Source organism: Zonotrichia albicollis, chromosome 4 (genome assembly GCF_047830755.1).
Source record: "Zonotrichia albicollis isolate bZonAlb1 chromosome 4, bZonAlb1.hap1, whole genome shotgun sequence".
Classification (NCBI taxonomy): domain Eukaryota; kingdom Metazoa; phylum Chordata; class Aves; order Passeriformes; family Passerellidae; genus Zonotrichia; species Zonotrichia albicollis.
In genome coordinates this window covers 73913619-73931598 of record NC_133822.1, presented here as the reverse complement: position 1 = coordinate 73931598, position 17980 = coordinate 73913619, and the positions used below count along the sequence as shown (strand labels likewise).

The 17980-nt window shown below is 43.1% G+C and overlaps 1 long non-coding RNA gene across 2 annotated transcripts in view; it reads left to right on the top strand.

Moving 5' to 3' along the window:
- Positions 1-447: 447 nt before the first annotated feature.
- The window catches only part of LOC141728947 (uncharacterized), a 73206-nt gene continuing 55673 nt past the window's right edge, over positions 448-17980 (top strand). Inside the window, exons 1-5 of one of the 2 annotated variants that reach the window (XR_012580205.1) lie at positions 448-717; positions 6943-7012; positions 7882-8015; positions 13360-13469; positions 14207-14309. This is a non-coding gene — a long non-coding RNA (uncharacterized LOC141728947). Of the gene's footprint in view, positions 718-6942; positions 7013-7881; positions 8016-13359; positions 13470-14206; positions 14379-17980 lie in introns of both variants that reach the window. The other variant, XR_012580204.1, reaches the window with a different exon arrangement.

Below are 17980 nucleotides of genomic sequence, written 5' to 3'. Positions count from 1 at the left end.
CCAGCCAGTTTTTTAGTCAAAAAGTTGTCCATCTTTCTAGCTGTGGGATTTCAACCTGCACACAAGTGTACAGTGCTTAAAGTCTGGCTGAAGTCAAGGTAAATGGCATCTACTCCTCTGTACTTTTCCACAGTTCCATCACTTCGCTGTAGGCAGCAGTCAGGCTGGTCAGACGTGCCTTACCTCCCTGAAGGTTCTTTATTCACGCAGGCAAAAGGCAGCAAAAGCAGAGCAAAATAAGCCAGAAAAGAGAAGGTGTCTTGTCCTAGACCACACAAGAGGTCTGTTGTGCAACCAAGGACAAAACCCCAGTCTCCTTAATCTCAGTCTAGTCCCTGACCTAAATTACATGTCTCTATTTTTTAATTGAAAGTTAACTTTTAGAGAAGTATTTCACAGCTGAAGGAAAAAAACCTCAAAACATGGAGCACATGGCAGATCCCCAGAGAGCACTAACAGCTAATAGAACATATTTTGCAACTGTTATATTGGACTAAATTCAACTAGGAATTGATTAGCTGTTCTCTGTAGAAATAAATGGCCAACACAATTTGGCCTTTACATTTCCTAGCCCATAAATGGCTTGGGAGCTTTGAAAATTACCCTGGGTTAGGATAACAATAAAGAAAGGAAGGATCTCTTTTTGTGGTGGAAGGAGGAACGCAGCCTGTGTCGCGCCTAAGTGCCTACACACACCTGACACAGAACTTGATAAACGTAAGTAGTTGTTGGATTTCATTCTTTAAATTCAAGCTTATGGTCAGTGCTAGTGAGGCTGGAGCCTGATAGATGGGAGAGACAAAAGGGGGAATATTCCTGATGCACTGCAGCCCCAGGCTGTCCAGGGCTGATGCTCACAATTTTCATCAGAACTCTTCTGTCCCCAGCCCTTGTGAGACTTTTGTTCTTATTTGTGAGGAAACTTTGCACTGCTTCCTTGGCTGTGTTGAAACCCTGATAACTTTTTTTGTTGATTTGTGGATGGGTGCTCTCAAGAATCCATTCTAAAGAGGCAGCTGAAAGCTCTGACTCCTGACAGTGTCAGGAGGATACAACATATTTTATCCAGAACTGCAGTTTGCACTGCAGAGCAATGTGCTTTCTAATAACAGCAGAGAACAGCCCTGATGGTGGCTCTGGGCTGCTGAGGGAGGGCAGCCTTAAGGGGATTTCTGAGCTGCTGGGTTTCAGCTGTGAGGGCTGCCTCATTTAACCTCAGCTGGAGCCAGAGCAGGGGTGAGTGAGCTGCATCCCTGGAGTGATGCATGGACCAAAGGGCAGGAACAATTTCCATTCCATTCAGAGTGTGAAGAAATCATCCCTCCCATCTGTCTTTCAAACCTCTGTTGGTTTTGGGGTTTTTTCTTCAGCTCACAGGTAGCTCAGAAAGTGACTGCATATTTGTCAGAGGAGTGGGGTCAGGTTTTTGTCCTGTTATTCAGTGGTCATGGGAGCCTCCATTAGGCACAAACATTTCCTGAAACTCCTACAGAAATTCCCTGTGCCATGGGCTGGTAGCATCACACTGCCTCAGACCATAGTGTTCAACATTGTGTCCCAAACTTTTGGAAACCAAGCCCTGCTGCATTAAAAAAAAATAAATTATTCTCTTGCTAGATGAGCACATGGTTAAATACACACCCATTGTGAAGTGCTCATCTTCTGTGACACACTGGGAGCTCCTCATGGCCCACAAGGGGATCTGTCTAGACTTTAGGAAACAATCATCTCTTGTGACTCATCTGCTTAAACCTTTTTCATTATTTCCCATCATACACTCAACCACTTTCTATATATTTTTGCTTGGTATTAAACATAAATAAATGGTAATTTTTGACTGGTTAATTGATGAAAGCTTTGAGTGGCTTTCAGGAGGCATCTGAAACCCTCTTACTGGTCTATGAAAGACTGGGAAATGGGTTCTGCTGATTTTGTGTATAAAACTAGAAGAGTCCTGATTCCAGCAGGAATGGAAACTTTAAAAACTGTTTGTTAATTCCTCCCACCTACACAGTAATGAAAGTTCCTACATCCTTCTTTCTTTCTTACCTTCTTAGGAGTGAGGCAGAGGGTGAATGTATGGAAAAAGGAGGTAAGAAAATCTGGAGAGGGGGAAAATTTGAGACAGAAATACAAAAATACTACAGAAAAGGCTTTGGTATTTCAAATCTGGCCTGACCAGCAATCATTAGAAATGTCAGGCATCAGTCTGTTCATGCAAATTTCCCACTCAGTGTGAAGAGGAAGGAGCTTTGCAGGATTGGAGAGCCCTGGAACAGGTCCTGTCCCTCCCCACTGTGGAATTTGGTCACTGCTGAGGTGAAGGAGGCAGAGCTCACCCCAGAGCCTGCTCCACCTTCTTGATGGCAAACCAAAACCTTTTATGGCCTTGCTGTTGTGCAAAAAGGAACGTTCGGAGTGGGTTTCACACCACCTAAGCCAAGTTTCAGTAAAACACATGAGGGTCCAGTTAAATGATGAGTCTTTTAGCACAACAGCATTGCTACTGTGCAAAACAACAATTTGGACCAAATTCTGCATCTTCCTGCAAGTGCTTGAATTTATCAGCTCTGGCTTCATCCTTAGTGTTTGACAGAGCTTCAGTCATGTCTGCAGGCTGGGAGGACAGAGATGGAATCCACACAGTTGCTCCAGTGGGTGTTTGCTTTCATTTTGAAAAAGTTCTGCCTCAAATCTGCCTGAAATTTCCTATGTTCTGCCTTGTGACCAGGGACTCTCTTCCTAGCAAAGCTGGGAAAAGTCTGGGTAATCTTCTAAATGGCTGGAATGATGAAAATGGCTGTAGGAAAAGTAAGACGAGTGCCTCTTATCTAATGAATCCTGCACAGAAAATAAAGTTAAAATCTTTGTCATCAGCAACAAAGCTTCTACTAGACTCAGGACGGTGGAAGTTTTCTTTAGTCCCACTTGTGGCAAACCTAGGTTTGTTTTCAGGTTGTTTGATTCTTGAAGCATCATAGCTGTGATGAAGAATGTGCTCAATTCTACCTTTATATTTTGAGCCTATTTCTTCACCAGTGCACGTATGAAAATGAGTGCAGAAAATGAGAAAGAAGATGTGAAGTTCAATGCCCTGAGCAGATGAGAGCTGCTAGCAAATTCTGGGTGTCTGGAAAGAAGGGTTTTTGTTATGAAGTGTGTGCCAGAGAATGGTTGTGTCTGTTGCCATCACAAATGTACATTTCCTTACTGCAACCCCTTCTAGAGTAGCTCTTGTTTCATTATCCCAAATGCCCTAACTCTGCAGGGATAGTTCCATGCAAAGGGTAGGAGCTCCAAAATAATAGTTTGTGCTGTGGAAAATTGTCAAGAGAAAATCTAATTTGGTCAGACTGCTATTTTATCTATCAAAGAAATTGCATGTGGAAGAGACTTGTCAGATCATGGGGCCATTCCCATTGCAAATGGACACAGCCCCAGCAGAGAGTGGCTCTGATTTCAGGCTAAAATGCCTTTGTGGGGACGAGCAGTGTGGCCTCTCTTTCCCCTGCAAATGGACACAGCCCCACAGGCTTGGAGCAGAGGAGGGCTCTGTGGTGGAAGGGGGACATGGAGGAGCCTGGCAGCCACCAGAACCCTTGGGCAGTTCAGTGAGGGGTGTGCAAATAATCCCACATCCATCCCCAAGTTCTCTTGCACTCCCCTCAAGCGAGGAAAGGCCATCTTGCCTTTGCACTGGAGCCCATATAATTTTCATTTTCGCCTTCCTCCCGTGCTCATCCATATTTTACTGAGTCTTTTCTCGGTTTTAATGCCTTCTTTTACTTTACCCTTCTGCAATGCAGCTGTAGTCTCACTTGCTCCTCAAAACAAATGTGCCCCTCTCTGCCTGGTCCCAGCCACGAAACCAAAGGAAGATGGGAGAGGCAGGCTTGCTGCTAAACCCACTCTCCTGTTGCAGGGGTCTGATGTCTGAGGTGTTAATCTCCGTGTTCTTTTGATCTAGGTGAGGATAATAGGTTGTTTTTCAATATTGTTTCTGGTTCATTAATATGTATGCTGCCTGCTCGTGTTTTTTATCCCCCAGAAAAGCCTTTGAAGATACCTTTGTAGGCTCTCTGCTGCTGCAGGCCTGACTTTGACTGTTGCTGCTCATTGTTCCCTGCCTGTTTCATGTCCTCCCTGCCCTGCTGCTGCTGCAGAGCTGGGGCAGCTCCTCCTGCTGCTGCCCAGGCCCCTGGTCAGTGATGGTGCCCAAACTGCCCTGGATCCTCCACAGGGAATCCTGGACAAGATGGAAACGGGGCCCAGCACTGGTGGGGCCCAAGCTGCTCCCGCAGGGCAAACCCCACACGTTCCCTGGGGTAAGGCCTGCCTGGCCTTGCTTGCAGGCACATTCAGCGCTGGTCACACTGCACCCCATGGAAGGATGAGACTGTCTGGTTTTAAAGGCTGCCTTGTGATGAAAAGAGCATTAGATCATTTGGTTGCTGTTTTTCTTTGGAACGCATCCTCCCACTCACCACCCTGTGGGCATCCATACTCTCTTTTGTTGGACTTGTTTCTGTTCATATGATTTCATGTGCTTTGGGGCATTTCACTGTGCCTGCTGTTCTTTTTTCCCCCCTGCCTTTTCTTCCTCTCTCCTTCTCCATATTTTTGTGGTATATTTGGCAAAGCTGTGGGTTACACCCATGTTTCATCTTGTTGTTTTTGTCATTTATTCACCAGCTGAGCTCAGAGGAGGATTTGTTTTTCAGCAAAATCTGGGGACTTTGTTTTTTTTTTTTTGGGTTTTTTTTTTTTTGTCCTTTAATAATTTTATAGTTTTGTTGACTAAATCACAAGAAAATTGAACGATTTGTCCGTGGTCGCGCAGTGAGTCACTGCTCCTGTCAAAATAAGAATCTGCCTAGAGCTGCCATGGCTTGCACCTCCTCATCCCAGCCATGAGAAAAACCCAGCTCCTGTGGGAGTTTGTCACAGATCTAAAAGGGAGTTAATTTTTACATCTGGTTCTATGGCACCAGCTGAACTTCCTGGGCTGTTTGCTTGGAGTTTGAAAAAGTTCTTCCTCAAATCTGCCTGAAATTTCTGATGTTCTGCCTTGTGACCAGGGACTCTCTTCCTGTTAAAACTGGGAGAAGTCTGGGTAATCTTTTAAATGGCTGGAATGGTGAAAATAAGACAAGTAGCAAAAATAAGGCAAGTAGCAAAAATAAGACATCGATCACCCCTCTGTGTGGTACACAACAGCAATGCTGAGCTCTGAGACAAAGCACAGGTTGGTTCCTGGCCTCTAACACGTGGTTGATAAAGACCTGCACATCCTGGCCCTCTAGATCCACTTGGGAGAGAGCCTGAAACAATGCAGAAAGGGGCTCTGAGTGTCTCAGAGTTTTACATTTATTTCAAATTGTTCATGTGGTCCCAAGCTGAGCCCAGAGCTGCCAAGGTGGTGTGGGCTGAGCTGCCCAGACCCATGGATGATGCTCTGCAGGGTGAACCTTAAAATACTTACAGCATTTAGCCAAGAACAATAATAAAAATTCCCCAAACCAACCAACCAAACAAAAACAAAAACAAACTCCCCCCCAAAAAAAACAAACGGAGAAGAGTGCCAATGTACTTCATAATTTCTTATAGGCTGAAGCACATCCTAGGTCTCCTCCAGCAGTCAAAATCACATCTCCTGGGAGTGCAGAGCCACAGAAAGGTGAGACAAAGGCATTAGAGTATGGCAGGATATACAATAGAATTATCATGGGCCAAATTAAAGACTAATTTAAGTCTTATTTATAGACTGTGGGTAACATTCCAATTTCTCTTCATCTTCTTTAAGCTTTTCACTCACTAATTCATTGGAAGGAAGAATAATTAAGAAAAGGATCCACTTGGCAACTCATTAGTTTAAAATCTTTCTTCTTTACAGATTTGGTCAACACTGCTTCCATAGTCTTTTGGAAAATTTTCCTCAGTTTATTGAAGAGACTTCAGTTGCCTCAAACCTTTTAATTTTAGCTCATTTAAATATATCAGCCAGTTTCAAGACTTGATAAAGATGAATGCAATTAATCTTAGAGTCCTCATAAATGTTAGGGAAAGAGCTTTTATTTTGAAAAGACAGCAGAGCCAAATTAAAATCCTATCTGGTAACCCTCTGAAAATAGGAATGTGGGAATTTCTGACTGTAATTAATTTAGTATGGGGATTATAATGACTTACATTTACATACAACAAGGATTGCAGAAGAACTGGTGCAACAGAACTTGTGTGTGAGTGTGTGTTTGTATAGATTTTATACATTTGAAATGCAGTAATATCATGTGGGAGTTATGTTTTATCATTGGGGTTGGTACTGAGGCTCCATTTTTGTGGTCCATCCCTCCAGTAACACAAAAGAAATTAACAATTCATCACATAATCATTGATCTCTTGGTGTGACCCTTGAGGCTGTCCTGCCCAGGGCCAGGAGTTGGGCTTTCGTGTCCCTTGTGAGTCCCTTCTAGCTCAGAATATTCTGTGATCACTACCACCAAAATCCGTGGCCAATCTAGACCCGGTGAGCACTTCTGCAGCTGAATGTGAGGTTGTCTGGAATGGCAGATCCAAAAAGAGGAACTACCAAACACAGTAGATGGGTACCATTTGATAGAGAGCTAAAATTTCTTTTTTATTATTTTTATTTTAAAGATATAATGCTAAAATCCATTCTGTTAGCACAAAATAGAATGACAGTGGTCTTATGTTTTGGTTCCTTTTAGAAACAAAGGACAGTGTCCTCAAGAAAAATATGCTTTTCTTTCAACAGCATCTGATAAGAATTCACAGTGTAAAGTAATGATTAGGAAGTCTCTGCCCCATTAGAAGCCATAATAAGGTCAGGAAATCTCACCTGCCTGGTGTGGGAGCATCCTTTCCCTTGGCAAGCCCAAAGAGAATCATGGATACTTCTGAAATGTTTATTTTTCCCTCTCTTAGGTGTTTCAAGCAGCAGATGATGCAGCCTTAGATTGTAAAGTGAAATGACTTCTTCTCCATCCCACCTTAGGTGAGTGTGTGTGCATTTCTGAGCTCTGGGGCTGAGGGGGGGCGTGGGCATGCATGCTGGGTGTTGTTAGGGTCATCTTTTCAGAGAAACACGGCAGCAGGACAAAGGATTAGGGTTTGTTTCTAAACAAGCCCAAGATTTAGGGTTTGTTTCTATTTCTTCAGCCCACTTCAGCCCCTGGTTGGCAGCTGGGATGTGCATCCTGGCTGGGGAGGCTGCTGGGCCAGGCTGGAGCAGAGCTGACCTTGGTGAGACACGCCAGCTCTGCTGAGAGCATACAAATGTGTTACCCTGTCTAATGTGCAGGGAGGTCCGGAGGTCTCTCCCCTCTCTTTAAGCATCAAAGATCAGCTAATGTTTTCATCCTTCAGCATGAAACGTTCCCTGGCAGCCTTGGCAAAGGCGGGGAATTGTCCCTGGGATCTGGAGGGCATGGAGTCAAACAGAGCCCCTGAATCTGAAAATGGAGAGGAATAATTCTGTGGCCAGGAATAAAATGGAATAAAATAATGGTGGGGCCATAACCTGACCGTGGAGAGAGTCAAAGAGGAACTCCCCTGTATGCCACATGGAAGCACTGCAGGTGTGAAGTGGGGATTTGTGGGGTGCACCTTGTCCCGAGCTAGCAGATGAATCAGAATTGATTAACAAGACCAATTAGTTTCTGACAGTATTTTTCTCAAAGTACCAAAGTGCAAAGGAAGTTAAGAGATCCTGGTAAAGATCTGTTATGCAAATGTTCCTGGGGACACAAATAATTGTTGTAAAAGCAGGAGCATATTTCAGGGGATGGTTTGAAGGCTGGACTTGTTTTTTGTGGACAAATAACAGCTTTGAGATGCTTACTATTGTTTCTGGATATCTTTTAGAAATCAGGAGTTGGAAGTGAAATCTTGGCTTTGCAACTTCCGTGGAAGAGTTGTTGTGACTTGGATCATAACCAGGAAAGAGAAACACGGCAGAGTGGATTTCCAGCAGAGAATGGGAAGGAGAAGGAGATGAGGTAAACCAGGGATGTGGATGGGGTGCTTGGGAGAGAGCAGAACCAGCAGAAGCAGCTGCTGCTCAGTTTGTAGAGCACCAAGAGGTGCTGATGGCTCCATGCAGCCCATTGCTGTGGCCAGGGGGGTTTGCTGCTCTGGGGTGGGAACAAAATGGAAATTTCCTTTTGTTTTCCTCCCAAACCTCTTGGCAGCAGCTCTGGCTGCTTCATGCCCTGACACCAGTGAGCACATCCTCTCCTGGTGCTGCACTCAGGGTCCCCCCTGCCCGCTGGGATTTGGCAGCAGGCATTTTATCAGTGTGGTAGTGCTGCCACGCATTTTCAGACCTCACTTCTTGGAGGGCTGCCTCCAGGAGCTGCGACATTCTGTAATTGTTCAGCACACCTGTTCCCAAATACCTCAGTGTAAAACTATTTGTTTTTTCCTGTGAGAAGACTATAGTACAAGTTCTGTTAGGTCTTTGACACCTAGCCAAAAACTACACCACTCATTTAACCTCAAGCATTAAAGGCTCTATTCACACACATTAAAAAAAGGACAGTTCACAATTTTCCAGCAGGATTTTAAATAGGAATGAGAGTGCATGAAAATATCACCTAGTCCAGCGTTTAGTATAGGTAGGTATGGGATGATGTGTTGAAACTGAATGTATTGAAGCTGGAAGTAAATTAATAATAATAACAACAATAATAATATTGTATATAATATCCATTCTTTATAGCTGTAGAAAAATTGACAACTGCATATACTCAGGATGAACAAAGGAGAATAAAATAGCTTTTGATGACCCCTCTGGTGACAATTAGTGGCTTACAATTGGAGAAGACCACACAGTGTCCCTCCCCACCAGAGCACGTGTCCTGATGTGAGGTTACAGAGCACTGAGGATTGTCACTGAGTGCTGGGCTGCCTGTGAGTCTGATGGAGTCTTCCCTTCACACACTAGGGCTGCCTCAGAGAAGTTCAGTGATGAGTGAAATTATCCTTATATGCATATTGGGAAGTTTTTAGATCCTCCCATGCAAAGTTTTCACTTACACATAAGGTGGCTATTAGTAGTAGCAATACCCATAAAGTTTTCCAGCCTTTTCAATATTCAATCATGCTGCTTCGTTTTGTCACCTCCTAATATAACAGAAGAAAAAGCGTGTCTGTGAGGGTTTACAATTACAGTCTCCCACATGTTAGGCATGCTGATGGCCTGAGGGCACAGAAGGGGTTAAATACCTGCCCGTGTTTGCCCCTTCAATATGAAAAGAAAGTGAATTAATTGGCTACCAGCATAGCTTAATTGCAGGAGTCGTTAGAGCACAGAAGCTAAACCAGGTTGCATATGAAATGTGCTTGTTAAACACAGGCATTTCTTCTGGCTGGGAGGATGACTACAGTCTAGCTTGCATATTTATATGTGCCCTGAAGCTCGTCCTCTTCCACAGAGGAGGTTCTTGTAAGCCATCCTAAAACCAGTTATTCACCCTGGGCAAAGTGCTTTTCCTCTGTGCTCAGTAAACATATTGATATTTCAGTCACTGCTTGAGAACATCAAAGGTAAAAGGAATGAGGGGGCTGCAGATCTTCTGTCTGCTCAGAGCACAGACACCCTCTTGGTAGGTGCAGAAAGAGCAAAATGTGTGCACAGAGCTTCACCTTTACCTGGAGAAACCTTTCTTTCCGGCTGAAAGTAAAGGAAAGGAGGGAAAAAAGAAAGGGAACAAGTGTAAAATGTCTGTGGAAGATATGGATTGTACTCCCATTGCAGTCCATATTGAGCACTGGGAGTAAAATGGATTTCTTGCTGATTACTGGGTAATGCACAAACCAAAAGGTGTCAGAATCTGACAGCTGCATTCTCCTGCATAACCTACTCAGAAATGGTCCTGAAATGCAGCTGAATAACTGCCCTGGTTTAGAGTATATACTGCTCAAATTATTGGAATTAGCCTGAAAATGATGTGCCTGGCAGACAAATGCCCTTCTCAGGTGTTAGTAAAGTCAGTACCCCCGCAAGTATTGTAGCATAATGCTGGAATACCAGGCTCCCATAGCATAACCTCTCAAGAGTTTCACTGCCCCACAGAATTTCAGCTTCTATCTTGTGCATCTCCACAAGTGGTGTAGTTGGCTCTGGTTGCAAAGAAAACCACATGGAATTTGAATTGAGTGCCACCAGCGTGGAGTTGGCCTTTAAGAGAGATAAGAATGCATTTTGCATTTCTCTCCATGAAGTTTTAACTCAGATGATCAGTGCTTTAAAAATATCTTCATTGATAACGAGGTCATATCTTTTATAAGAAATTAGAGGGATGATCACAGACTTGCATAACATATTGCGCCTGGAGTTATTTTGTGATACAAGATGCTGGGGGAAGGGCAGCTCTGAGACATCCTGCAATTATTTTCTTGACTAACCAAGAAGGAGTCGAGCTACATGGAAAATGTACAAGGCACTAAATTCAGGACTGAGGGCAAAGTTTCCAAGCAAGCCCAGCAGTACCAGCAAACTGCACAGCCCGTTGTGAATGATCCATTTCTTGTGGCCGAGGGATGCTGCTTGTTTAGCATAACTATCTCCTTCTGCTTTTCCACCCAGGAGAGACTCAGATACTGACAGAAAGTGCAAAATTATTAGGCTGAGTGCACATGTTCACCCTGTTCTGCCTTATTTTTTAACCTGTCCTAAAAGTTAGAAGTTAGAAAATACAAACTCATACCAGATAAAATGCACTTTGAACACGAATGATTTTAAATTATTATTATTGTTATTATTATTATTATTATTATTGGTTTCACAGTAGTGTTTTTCAGGACCTGTCCTCCTCAAACAAACCTCCAGTAGAATGGAAGCCATTTAGTTCTATTAAAGCCAGGTTGCATTCTGTCAAAAAGGTCCTTTGGGTGTCTCTACAGAGTCTGAGGCAAAGTAAGAGGAAAGCAGGGATCTTTTGGATGCATCATGGCTTCAAGCTCCAAATGCTGCTGGAGATATTTTCTGATCCTTTGCACGTCTTTGTTTTCCGAATAAATGCAAAATCACAATTGGAAAGTTTTCTTAACAAGCAAACAAAACTTTAGGGTGTTTATCCAAGGAAAAAGAAGAAGGGAGAGAGAATAAGAGAAGGAAAAAGTCTGAGTTAATTCTGCTCTGATACAGCTCTCCTGGTACACAAAACTCTGCTGAAAACTCACAGCGCTATGGAATCAGCGCTTTGGATACTGGTGTGTCTGTGGAGAAACTGGTGTCAGCACAATGGGGAAAAAGCTGCAATCTGCCAAAAATCTACCCAGCTTGAGACGGAATTTTTCGCTCTACACTTTTATCAGATAAATCTTATGTAAATGTGATATAAATTTACACCAAGGCAGAGGATTTCTTGTATGAGAAGGGTAATTGAGTCATCCTGCCAGCAGCAGATGGCAATGCTTTGTGATGCAGTAGAAGACAGGGCAAAAGGATGAAACAATGGAGGAACTGAGAAGAAGAAGACATTCTCCTAAACCCTAAAACAATCAGCATGTGCCCTATGGCATGGACTTCACCTGAGCCCCATAAAAACATGGAAGTTTGTTATCAGACAATGTCTTCCTCCCCTGTAACACACAATTCAAAACCAATCCAGCGTTATCCTCAGTTAGGTTAGTTTCTATGAATCATAAATAATGACACTCAGCATTTGTCATCTTTAACTTATTTAATAACCATCATTCCTTCATCCCAATGTAATGTGTGCATTGCTATATCCTGTAGGGAAACTGAGGCACAGCAGTTATTGTTCCAGAGGGGAAAAAACGTGGACTAGAGTCAGAATTTAATGCTAGTCCTTCTTGCCTAATTCTTGCTGAAAAGCAGCAATTAACGCAACACAACAAGATTTAAGCGTTCTGCTGCGATGACACCGAATTGATTTAAATTCCATTGTTCCAGCAGGAGCTGTGTGTCTTCAGTCAGATCCCCAAATTTAGCCCTGCTGTGAGCTTGTGCAACTCCCACATAAGTCACTGGGAGTTATGGCTGCTTCATACCAGGCCTAGACTTGGCACGGAGCAAACAGCCCTCACGATAATGAAGAGAACTGGTTTCAAGTGAATGCTAAAAATTCCTGGCAAAGCAGCGTTTCTCTCCTCCTGCCAAGTGTCATCAACATTATTTTTTGGGTGGATTCAGATCCCTGAGAGCAGAGTTTTCCATTACGTGTTCCTAATTGTTAAAGACTGGGCCTAACGCTGGGGTAGGAGTGTGTTTGGTTGTACTTGTTACCATAACAGCAGGGTGAAATAGTGCTTTTTCCTCAGCTGGTTAAGCCACAGAATACAGTAGCAGCCTTCCTAGCAGTGTCAAGGCATCAGACAGAGGCAGAGCAACCCACAGTCAACAGAATGAATGGAACAATTCACACTGTTGTACATAGATCTAGAGGTTAAACCCAAACACGCGAGAAAGTGATGCTGGAAGCACTTGGGAACAGCTGGGCCAGATGAATAACTCAATTGGATGCCATGAGGAACAAATTAAACAACTGACTGGAGACCAGGCTGCTCGTGTGACAGACACTTTAATCAGGAAGTCAAAAGCTGATTGACAAGATGAAAAGCTGGATGACATGAAAAATGGAAACAGAAGGAACAACACAAGAAAAGGCCACGCTGGGTCAGCCTGCTGACAAAAATAATCAAGTACGACAGGCCATAATCCAGCCTCCGAATGTTTGGCATGGTGCTAGTTATGAAAGTCTGCAGCCAAGAGGAAAGAAAACTATTATTAAGTGAAGGAAATGATCTGCCTCCCCAGAACTCACTGCTCTGTGTGCATCAGAGAGTCTCTTTCTGCACACAATGCATTATAGATATATACTAGAAATAGCTTATGTTGAATAACTTGAAATAAAATTAAAATAAATCATGTATGTAGAAATAAAGTGCTTCTACAGAAGTGTTAGGGTAAGTCATTCCTTTTTCAAATACCTACAGCCAAACAGGTGTTGACATGGAATAGGTGTGAAAAGTGAGCTGTATCACAGTACATGGGCTTTTTTTCCTGCAGCTGAAAGTAAATCTGTTGCTTTCAAGTTTTCCATAGGAACCTGTTCTACCTAAACCTAGGCACTGGCTGCACGTGAAGCTAGCTGCAAAATGTGAGAAAATTTTAAATTCCCCTGTATTGCACATTTAAGATAGTCTGCACATTTCAGTTAAATGCCTCCACAAGACCAAGGGGCTGCAGTGTGGTAACTGATGGAGAATTCAGCAGATTTCTCTGGCTCAAGGTCCAACAGAAAGGCACCCTGAACTGAGTGTCTGAAATTCAGAATTCAATACTAAAAAATGAAACTTTTTTTTTTTTTTCAGAAGTTCTGAAGAGCTTTTGGCAAAGACTGATTTCAAGCTGCTGCTCCTGGAAATGAGCTTGCTTGGGGACCTTGCTTTGCACACAGCCCTCCCACCCCAGGCAGTAAAAGGTTTGTGTTAATTGTTTTGGGGGATAAATTAAGTCAGGCAGTAAAAGGTTTGTGTTAATTATTTTGGAGGTAAATGAAGTCAGGTTCTGCTGCAAGCACAGCAGATTTCAGTGAGTTTACACAGGCCTGATAGGAGGATTTGGTGACAGATTCAGCTTGACTTTTTACACGCTTGGGATGTTCATGAAGGAGTGTTGGCTCTTGAGCTCTAATCTTGAAACTTTGATTCAAGATGTTGAATCTGATGTAGGTTTAGGTGGCCTTGTAGAGATTCTGTGCATTGTGTATATCATTGCACACAGAGGTTTGTGCTGTTGGTGACTAAAGGAGAATTAACCACAGCAGGGCCTGCCTCTGTTTCAGTTTCCATTTGAAAACTTTTGTTTTTGTCCACAGGGGTGATATGTTGTCTCCTGTCTGAGATAATGACAGCTTTTGTTATGAAGTGTTTTTCTCTGTTTTAGAGAACAATATTAAAACAATACTCTGAAAGTCAGGCTTAATGTGGAGCACTCTCCACTGGAAAGAATGCTACCAGTGAAAAAGCACCACCAAAAATTGGTGGAAGAAGAGGAAGATTCTGAATTTGAGGTTAATTTATTTCTGAGACTTTTTGCTCCTCTCTGCTTCTCCTTTTGTTGCCAATGTCTTTGGATTATTGTTGCAGTTTGGTGGTTTTTTGTGTGTCTCTGTGTTTTCCTTTATTCCCTCCCTTCAGCAACGCTCCTGTGTTTCAGGGACAGCACAGAGCCAGGACCTGGTTCACCTCTTCCACGTTTGTTTTCCTAAACAATGCAACAATCACTGGAACAAGAGATCCCGGTACTGAGCTGTGCCCAGGTTGGTGTTTACCACAAACAATGGCATTAAACTCCCTGGAAATCCCAAACTGGTGTTCCAGAGGATGTGGTAGGTGGAATAATTGTTTTTTCTTCCTTTAGCTTTATCTACTTTTGTGCTGGCATCTGCCTTTGTGATGTCTTTCTTTAAGGTTTTTAATTCTTGCTTGTCCTGTGATGTGCTGTAGAGGCAGGACATGCTATGCTCCCCTCTAGGAACTTTGTATTTGTTCTTTTCTTGTTTTGCTGTTCTCTCACTCAAAGACAAAGGTCATCATGACAGGAAACATGGTGTATTCTTGCTGCTGCTGGTGGGAAAGCTTACAAGAATTGAGCTTTGTTCTTGATTAAAATTCTGGTAGACAGATGTTTCTGCATTCGAGAATCTTGCTGTTCTTGAGACCAGTGTTTTTCCTTTCTGCATGAAGAAATTAAAGGCTGTTCACACATGGCCACAGTGCAGGAGGAGGGGCTGTGAGATATCACTGCTGACTTTCAGAGGAGTGAGACAACAGAACAGTGGGAAGTTCATGAAACCAGGATTTATCAGGCTCATGAGATAAACACAGCAAAGCCTTGAACAAAGTGTACATAAAATTACTATGGCTGAGGGGCTGGTAACATTTTTCTGTAATAAAAAAGTCCATAGGCTGGTCCGGGGGCAGAATGTCCAACTCCCATTTCTTAAAGTTTTGTGGTTCTGAATCCTGTACCCTGATGCAGCATCAGATCTCCATTAAAAAAATTAAGTGGGGGATAGATGTGTGTGTATATATTTTGCATGCAGACATGTCTGAGAGGTCAGGAGGGAAGGCAATTGTAAAATTCCTCTCAAATTCATCCAGGGTGCACTCCCTCAGAAAGAAAGGCTCCTGGCTACAGTGAATTCAGCTTAGGTCTGCTGAATTAAAATAGCTGTTTAATATAGGTGCTACATTCTAGAGGTTTTGCTTTATGAATAGATTGATTGGATGAAAGGGAATACCTTCTTAGCGCATGATATTTTAAAGTAATTTTCAAAGCAGAGCAGAGTTTGGTTCATGATACTCTCACTAAAATCCATCTTTCCCATTGGAAATGAACTGCATGGAGGAATGCAGACCCCAGGGCAGTCCCTGCTCAGCCCAGAGCTGAGATCCTGCGGGAGCAGGGCTGGGACAGTGACCCAGGGGCAGGTGGGAATGGGACAGAGAAGGTGTCAGAGCAGCTCAGCCCTGCGCTCCTCTCCTCTGATTTACAGGCATCACCAGTCTAACTCAGCCAGTGTGTAATGATAAATGTTCTATAATCAACATTTGCCTGAGAGAATAAGAGTATGATCCCCTAAGCATGGAGATAGTTGGATATTTTAAGATCTTTTTTACATTCTGGCACATAAGCAAGATGCAGCAGTCAATGATGAGCAATGGATGGAGATCTTTTTGCAGTGGATTTGTTAAGTTGAAGTTCTACATAAAAAATTTCAATTTTTTTCCCATTTTTTCCCAAGATGTCTCTGTATATCTATGTGTCTCTATGTATAGGTTTTTACTGGCATTAGGCAGTTTTGTTAACATTACCCATGAGTGATGTAGGAAGACATATGTTCCCCCCCAATAAAACACAGACACCTCTTTGTTAGACTGTATCCATGGCAGGGCTGATTCATAGCTCTCACAAAGCCAAGAAAAGAAAGAGAAAATGTGTGTACAACGCTGAGGGAAGCACAAGTAGCCCATGCCCTGCTCCCAGTTCACTCCACATCTCACTTTCTCAGTTTTTAAAGGAAGTTCTAATGCCTGGTTGAAGCATCCAGGTGGCCAGAGGCACAAGAGTTTTAAGTTTTCAGAGAATGATCATTATTCTGCTAACTTTTATGTGCATGGCCTTTGTTTATGGCATGGCATTTATTTTAGAGCCACACTCACTGCTTGATATAATTGTTCTGCTTTTAATAACTAGGTCCAAAGGGCTCTCCCTTTGATACCCAGCTGTTCCTGCCTTACCCATCTATAAATATCCATGCCAGGGCAAGGACTGGGCAGTTTTCAGCCACAACCTCATCATACCAACCATGAATCATAAGCTGCATGATTACAGATACCCCTCCCTAAAGCATTGCAGCCACTATGAAATAATTCTGAAACTCCTAGCAACATTATCACTTCAGTTTTCCTCTGAACTCGCCCATCTGCTTATTAGCTAGACACAGATCTGCTTATATTGGGAGATCTAAGGAAAAGGAGGGAGTCTGGTCCAGAATTTAGGGCTCTGCTGGGCTGAACGGAGTGGCCTTTAGGAGATGGCTTTGAGTTGGATGCAGGAGAGGGCTCAGGTAACAAACATCCAACATGTATTCCATATAATGGTGTCTGAAATTCTGTGCTAGGCTCCCTGCTGCAGGCAGGCCTGGAGACCTTTAGTTTTGGTTACATTGCATTATATACTTTTCTGTTACAATGCATTATATACTTTTCTTTGCTGAGCATCTTAATACAGCAGAACCAATCAATACCTTAACTATTATCTGTAGCCTATCATAACTGCTATAATTACCATATTCATGTTACTGTTCTCCAATCACTAAAAGTCAGTACATTACAGTTTAAGCTAGAAGTTGTTTTTCAGTTCTCCTGTAGTGGAGAATTCTGAGACCTTTTCTCTACTTGCAGCATTGCTGACTTGTTTGCCTGTGCTGTCTTTGTGCTTGGTAAAAACATCTTCCTGTTTGGGGTGGGTTTATCTTCTGCTCTAAGCCATAAAACCCCATCTAACTAACACACCCTTTGCCTCCTTGGTTATCCAGTAAGGCTGGCTCAGCAATTCTTTTCTTCTATATCAAAACTTGCTTCCATCTCTATTCCTTCTTCAGATTCTACAAGCCTTTGTTAGCATTCTTTCCTATTGTATTCTTAGCTAGCCTTCTGATGAAACTTTTTCTTCTATTCTTTTAGTGCAGTTTTAATGTAGTATATATGATAAAATAATAAATCAAGCCTTCTGGAACATGGAGTCAGATCCTTGTCTCCTCCCTGTGAACAGCTGATTGTCCAGAGGAAGGGAAAGAACAAGGATGGCTTCACAGGGCAGCACTGATGGCACCCTGTGGGAAGGATGTTAGAGAAAAATCTGTCTCTCACTCAAATGGCTGCTTTCCATTTCACTTGAATACAAATGTGTGCATGCAATATGAAGGGTATTGGTACAGGATGATATAATCATTATTATATAATGATATAATCTAATGGTAGAACATTAAATGGCCATTAGAGCAGGAACAAAGCTGAGGTCTCCTCCCTTTGGGAGTGCCCTCATCACCAGGCAATGGAGTCATGCTTATTCTCTCACTTGTGCTCTCTCTGCCCAGTGAATGCTTCCTCAGCCCAAGCACACTGGAAGGGCTTCAGAAGAAGTCTGCAGGAGCCCTCCTTGTGTACACAACATCCTCCCCTGGCTAGGGAATTCAGTGGAAGGTGTGGATTCAAACCTGCCCAAGCAGAGGGGAGAAATAAACCTGAACCTGCTAAAGCCATGGTGGATACCCCTAACCACTGAGTCCTGGGTGTCTGGGGAAAAGCCAGGGTTCTCAGCTTTTCTGAGGATTGTTTGAGAAAGCTTGGTCCAGGAGGGATGCTCCAAGATGCCCTGTGAGCCCAAAACCCTCTGCAGGGAGAGGAGAGCCCCTCCAGAGCT